The following is a 7,298-nucleotide window of genomic DNA, read 5'->3' on the forward strand; positions in this document are numbered from 1 at the left end:
CCCCCCACCACTGTAGCTCCCCCGTGCCGCCGCCCCCGCGCCCCCGCGCCCCGAGCCGGAGGAGGAGGACCAGGAGGAGGACGACGAGGAGGAGGAGACGACGACCGCCAGCTCAGCCAGGCCATGCGACGCCGCCGTCCGCGCGCTGCTCTGCCCTACCTTAGCTCAGCTAGGTCGGCGCCATGTACTCCCTCGACTGCAGGTGAGCCCCTCCCCTCCACTTCCTTCTTCTTCTTCTTCCTCTTGCCCTCAACCTCTGCTCTGAGTCTCGACCGCTGTGCAGGGCCCGTCCATCTCCGGCGAGCTCACCACACCGCGTGAGCTCAACGACCGCTGTGCAGGGCACCACCACGCAGGTGATATTTAGGTACAGTTATAGAAAATGGCTTGTAAATAGGGTTAGGGTTTGGGAGTGGAGACCATGGCCATGGCTTGTAAATTGTTGTTGATTCTCAAGTAAATTTTTCTGTTAGGTACAGTTACAGAAAAATTCACACGGAAAGGTTGTGTCATGCATCACAGGATTTGTAGGAGTTCTTGGAGCCGCAAAAATAACTTTAGAACCCAGAGAGGCCTCAGACCAGCATCATAGGCAATAAGATCAGGCAACATCTGTTCTTATTAGTTTAATAGAAGAGAGAGGGATGGAAAAATAGACAAGAAAGCAGAATATAGCCAAGACAAGTAGCATCTATTCTTAAGCAGAGTATAAGGATAGCATAGAAGAAATAGACAGGGTAGCACCCAACTGAACATCTGCTTCTGCAGAACACTGCACTCCACTTACACATGGTATTTTTCTGCAAATAGGACACCACACCCACAAGCACTTGGGCTAGTATCATTAGCAGTGCTGCTGTAAGTATATATAACAGCAGTAACCTGTAACAACAAGTATAAGTAGCTATTACCCAAAGGTCAGCCAGACCAATGGGAATAGACAAAATTAAGTAACCAACTCCAGGAACTAGAGTAGCATATTCAGTTAACTGAATCCAAACACCCTTTTTATCCTTCAGTTTATGCTGTATATAGTCAAGAGGATCTGATTGTCTGTACTTCTCATCTCACAGCCATTCTGAAGCACTCGAACCGCAATGTCTTGAAATATCCCACCACAATTTGTTTAAAAAAATGTTTGTTTGCACCTCATCTACTGCTTGCTTCATATTAAGCCTGAACCATCACACCTGCTTAGCATATGATGGGGTCCAAAATCTGTATAACAGTTTAATTTTTTTTGCATGGAAAGGTTCACCCAAATTGCCATTAAGAGAAACCAGAGCTCGCTACAAAGTCTCGAATACTAATCTTTATAACTATGTGCTTTCTTTTCTATATTTTCTGACAGGTGGCACATATGTTTCTGATGCCATATTTGTTGGTTTTTTCTGGAGGGTGATGATGTCATGTCTCTATCGTAGATTAAAATAAATGGAAGTTTAAAAATATGAGAGAAGTTGTCTTGACTAACTACATGTTTATGTAAAAAAGAATAGCAGGGATATTTTACAACTCCTGTGTGTGTAGTTGCTTGTTTTTACTGTAGTTGTGGCTGCTTTCTTCTTGTATCATAAAAATATCCCTGCTGCTGTATTTGTGATGATGTTGTACTTGTGATGATGCTACTTGTGATCTTCTGAAATGACCCATTGGCGACTTCATTACGCGGGGATAATGATTTTGCAGGTACCCCGAGAGGCCCTTGAGTTTGCCGGAATGTCGATTAACTTCCGTTCCGGCAAATTCGGGTACTCCATATGTCCTATTTTCAGCAAAGGTCATGCTGAAATTTTCCGTGAATTTTAGCATGACTTTGCTAAAAATAGGACATATGGGGTATTTGCAACTAATGCCCGTTATCATGCATGTTTTATGATCTATTGTAAGGGTACTAATTGGTCTCTTTTGCTGCTTATCAGAGATGGCGGGAAGCAGCCACCGCCGCTCTGCGACACCGCAGTATGAGTTGGATGCTTCCGAGTTCTTCACTATCATACTTGGGACTTCAGTATCATCCATGACGTAGGTATATAAAACGAGAGATCTCCCCTTCACCCATCTCATTATGATATCTGTTGTTTGCTACATCACTCATTGTCCTAAACAGCAGAGGCTGCCTGACAGTTTTATGAACATGCTGATGGGTGAAGATCCGCCAAATAATGTGAAGCTGCGACAGGCCGGTAGCGGGTTTCGCAGGCAGTGGGATGTGGAGTTGGTGATCAAGGAGGGCCACATGTACTTGTCTCGTGGGTGGAAGAAGTTCTACCGTGCCTATGACCTGCGGCTGGGGTACTTCCTTCTCTTCAGGTACGACGACGACGCCATCATGCTCATCGTGCAGGTGTTCAACACGACTATGTGTCACATGCGCTACGCTGACGATGATGATGCCGGTACGTTCTGCCTCTTCTTATTCCTCTACATTTGGCTTTGTATCACATCGATTGTTAACGGTCATTGTTGCATTTGGACAGGTAATGGGAGCAGCAGCAGCGGCACTGGCTACAGCCAAAGCAGCAGCGACTATGGCTGTAGCGAAAGCAGCAGTGATTCTGGCTGTAGCGAAAGCAGCAGCAATTCTGGCAGCAGCATAGACAACAAGAAGGATGATCCGGACTAGAGTGCGGGAGAAGAGGAGCAGAGTGGGGATGAGGAGCTGCAGGATGACGATGGGCATCAGGCTGAGGATGACCTAGCGCTGGTGGTGGCTGATCAAGGGCAAGAGATGGTGGTGGCTGACCATGGGCAAGAGATGGTGGTGGCTGACCATGAGCAAGAGATGGAGGTGGCTAAGGATGACCTAGCGATGGTCGTGCTTGAAGGTGGCCTCGCGATGGTGGTGGTGCCTGACAATGACCACGCACCGGTGGTGGCGCCGGTGATCCCACAGCTGGGCGACATGACCACGCCAATTGAGGTAGAAGACTACATCCCACTGCCTCCACCGCCTCGCCGCTCTTGGCGCATCAGGCTGAGGAAGGAGAAGGAGAAGAACAATGCATGAGAACTGAACTTTGTGTAACGCCCCAAGACCGGAGCTTCAGATGCCTTCCAGGGTTTTCGGGTTTTGTTGTGTGTTTTGTTTCGTCTGTTGCATTCATCTTTGCATCGTGTGCATTGCATCATGTCATCATGCCATCATGTCATTTCTTTTCTTAACTCAACTAAATAAACCGTATGGATCTTCGATCCATTTAAACCGAGGGAATTCACATGGTGATTCTCTTTACAACATATCCTCTCGATATTTAGAGAGCTATAGTAATTATTCCATTTATTTGGAATTAACCATAACACACTTGCAAATATCCCATGCCTTTATTATCTCAATTCTTGATCTCCAAACTTTGCCCATAAATTCTTTCGTCATTTTCCGGAGCTCCAACAAAAATCTGAACATTTTTGGACCTTCCTAACCCTCACTTCCTATTCACACCATTTGATTTTAAATCAAATGAGTTTGAATTTAAAACTTTAAAAAAATGCCCACTCCATTTTTCTTGGAACATGCGCATTTTTGCGAGTCCGGGAAATTTATTTCCCGTGCCAAATTCTTCCTCTAACCTTCTCTTCTCTCCTTTCCTTTCTCTTATTTTTCTCTATTTTTGTTAAGAGAAGAATTAAGAAGGAGAGAGGAGCCCAGCCAGGCATTTGGCCACTTGGGCCTCCTAGCAGAAGCCCGCCTAAGGTCCAGCCGCCGGCCTCTCTAGGGCAGCCCCTCCCTCTCTACTGGGCCGACCTCCAGGCCCATCTAATCCTAACCTAGCGCCAGGAGACCCCATCCCCTCGATTCCCCTTGTCCTTTCCCCGAGCGCCGCCTTCGCTCGATCCCATCTCCCTCTCCTCCTTGTTTCCTAGCGCCGCCAGAGGGATCGAGAGATCCCTCGACCTCTCCCCTCTGCCCGATCCCTCGACCTCTCCTTCTCGATCCCGTGCGCCTCCCTCTCTCCCTCTACAGCGCACCTCCCATGGCGCCGTCACCCTGCGCCAAGCCTTCCCCAAGCCGGAGCCCTGTGCAGCATGGCTGCTGCCTGCCCGCGAGCCTCCTCCGCGCGTCTCCTTCCTTCGCTCGCGCCACGACCAAGCCGTTCCCCACCACTGCCTTCGTCGCCGTCAGCCGGTGCAGCAGGTCCGTCGGCAAGCCCTGCCTCCTCGCCCTCGCTGCCTGCCCACAGGCCACGCAGCCTGATGCCGGCGACCAGCGCCGCCATGGCCGTCCGAGGCTCCTCAGGAAGCCGCCGTTCCTGTGCTGCCGCCCCCCATCTTCGACCCCGTTCTCCTGCAACGCCCTGCCTCCTGATGCTCTGCTCCAGCACCAAGTCATGGCCGATTTGGTTGTTTCATTGTTGGGCATGAGCAGCTATGGCTCGACATCTTCTGCCGCTGCTCACCCGTTGTCCACCAGAGGCCCTTATGTCTTGTTTCGTTTTGGATGGGCAAGAATGTCGCCAAGACCCATACGTGGACCGTCAGACATTTTCTTTGAGATTTTTGCCAAGTACCACGACGACGCATCTTGTTCATCTACCGCCGTTTTCGGAACCGCTAAGAACGGCAAGTACCTCGCCAAGTACCTTGACGCCCGATGCATAGAACGACTACCGTCGCCGATGACCCGAGTACCACTACCGTCGACCCTTGAAGACTCCGTGGATGTCAAGATCCTCGCCGTGACCTCGAACATCTACGGAATGTGCACGACTACAAAATGGGTACCACTACCATTGCCGAAGACCCGTGTAACGGTATCGTCAAGTCCGACTACCGTCGCGTGAACAACTACTTCCACTACCGCCGTCCCGAGAACGCCTACTTCCCTCTACGAACTTGATCCGTTCCGATAAGGCACGCTTCGAAAGGTATAACCATCGACACGACCGTCCGTGGACCGAATGCATATTATGTGATATGAGACGATCGCGTTTGCACGTCGCCCCTCTTTTTGCCTTGCCAACGACATGTGGGAACTTGGTATCCGAGATCACCCCACGATCCTTGCTTGTCATGTTCCGCACACTTTCCCTTTGCGTCGGTATCTCGATCGAGTACCGGAACCGGAACGCTGCCATGGCACCGTTTTTGTTATCGTTGCCGTGGCACCCCTTTCCTTTGCACCACGGTGACAAATGCTTCATAATGCTCTTGTCAACTTTTAATAAAAAATTGCATAAACTTGCACATGTCATTCACATCATGATAATAACATTTAAATGTTTAAAAATTGTTGTTGCACCAAATTGATAATTGCATATGGGGATTTACCGGATTTGTTGTTTGTTATTTCCGGCCTTATTTAAACTTGCCTAAATGTTTAGTTTACTTATGCTTCACCTCTTGCCATGTTAACCAACATTTAAATTGTTGAGTATCTAACCGAGAGAGAACTAAATATTTGATGTGGTGTGTCGTCAATATGCAACTCGTTGCATATTGAGCTCCACTTAACTTGTAGAGTTGTTTGTGCTTTTTGCCATGCCATGCATATTTAAACTGGACATGCATCATTCTTGGTTGTGCATCATGCCATGTTTATGTGATGGTTGTTTACCATGTTGTTTGCTTCTTTCCGGTGTTGCTTCTTCGGGTTGGTTCCGATAACGTCGTGTTGTGAGGATTCGTTCGACTACGTTCGTTTGTTTTCTTCATGGACTCGTTCTTCTTCCTTGCGGGATCTCAGGCAAGATGATCATACCCTCGAAATCACTTCTATCTTTGCTTGCTAGTTGCTCGCTCTTTTGCTATGCCTATGCTGCGATACCTACCACTTGCTTATCATGCCTCCCATATTGTTGAACCAAGCCTCTAACCCACCTTGTCCTAGCAAACTGTTGTTTGGCTATGTTACCGCTTTGCTCAGCCCCTCTTATAGCATTGTTAGTTGCAGGTGAAGATTGGAGCTTGTTCCATGTTTGGAACATGGATATTTTGTTGGGATATCACAATATCTCTTATTTTAATTAATGCATCTATATACTTGGTAAAGGGTGGAAGGCTCGGCCTTATGCCTGGTGTTTTGTTCCACTCTTGCCGCCCTAGTTTCCGTCATATCGGTGTTATGTTCCCGGATTTTGCGTTCCTTACGCGGTTGGGTTATAATGGGAACCCCTTGACAGTTCGCCTTGAATAAAACTCCTCCAGCAAGGCCCAACATTGGTTTTACCATTTGCCACCTAGCCTTTTCTTTCCCTTGGGTTCTGCAGACTCAAGGGTCATCTTTATTTAAACCCCCGGGCCAGTGCTCCTCTGAGTGTTGGTCCAACCCAGAGCACCGTGCAGGGCCATCCCTTGGCAACTTGGGTTACGTCGGCTCCTGTACGCTTAGCTTATCTGGTGTGCCCTGAGAACGAGATATGTGCAGCTCCTATCGGGATTTGTCGGCACAGTGGGTGGTCTTGCTGGACTTGTTTTATCATTGTCGAGGATGTCTTGAAGAACCAGGATACCGAGTCTGATCGGAACGTCTCGGGAGGAGGTTTATTCCTTCGTTGACCGTGAGAGCTTGTGATGGGCTAAGTTGGGACACCCCTGCAGGGATTTGAACTTTCGAAAGTCGTGCCCGCGGTTATAGGCAGATGGAAATTTGTTAATGTCCGGTTGTAGAAAACCTGAAGTTAACCTTAATTAAAATGCATCAACCGCGTGTGTAACCGTGATGGTCTCTTTCCAGCGGAGTCCGGGAAGTGAACACGGGGTTGGAGTTATGCTTAACGTAGTGGTTTTAGGATCACTTCTTGATCATACTTTTATCGACTGTGCTTTGCCTTCTCTTCTCGCTCTCATTTGCGTATGTTAGACACCATATATGCTAGTCGCTTGCTGCAGCTCCACCTCTTACCTTTACCTTACCCATAAGCTTAAATAGTCTTGATCGCGAGGGTGCGAGATTGCTGAGTCCCCGTGACTCACAGATACTTCCAAACCCAACTTGCAGGTGCCGATGAGTCTGTGCAGATGACGCAACCAAGCTCAGGAGGAGCTCGATGAAGATCTTGTCCTTTGTGTTGTTTCATTCTAATTGTCAGTTGTGGAGCCCAGTTGGGGTCGATCGGGGACCGTGTCGCATTTGGGGTTCTTCTTTTATTTTGGTTTCGTAGTCGAACCTTGATTGTATCTGGTTGATGTAATGCTTTATTCATGTAATTGTGTGAAGTGGCGATTGTAAGCCAACTATGTATCTCTTTCCCTTATGTATTACATGGGTTGTGTGAAGATTACCTCACTTGCGACATTGCTTTCAATGCGGTTATGCCTCTAAGTCGTGCTTCGACACGTGGGAGATATAGCCGCATCGA

This window comes from Triticum dicoccoides, chromosome 7A (assembly GCF_002162155.2).
Source record: "Triticum dicoccoides isolate Atlit2015 ecotype Zavitan chromosome 7A, WEW_v2.0, whole genome shotgun sequence".
Taxonomy (NCBI): Eukaryota; Viridiplantae; Streptophyta; class Magnoliopsida; order Poales; family Poaceae; genus Triticum; species Triticum dicoccoides.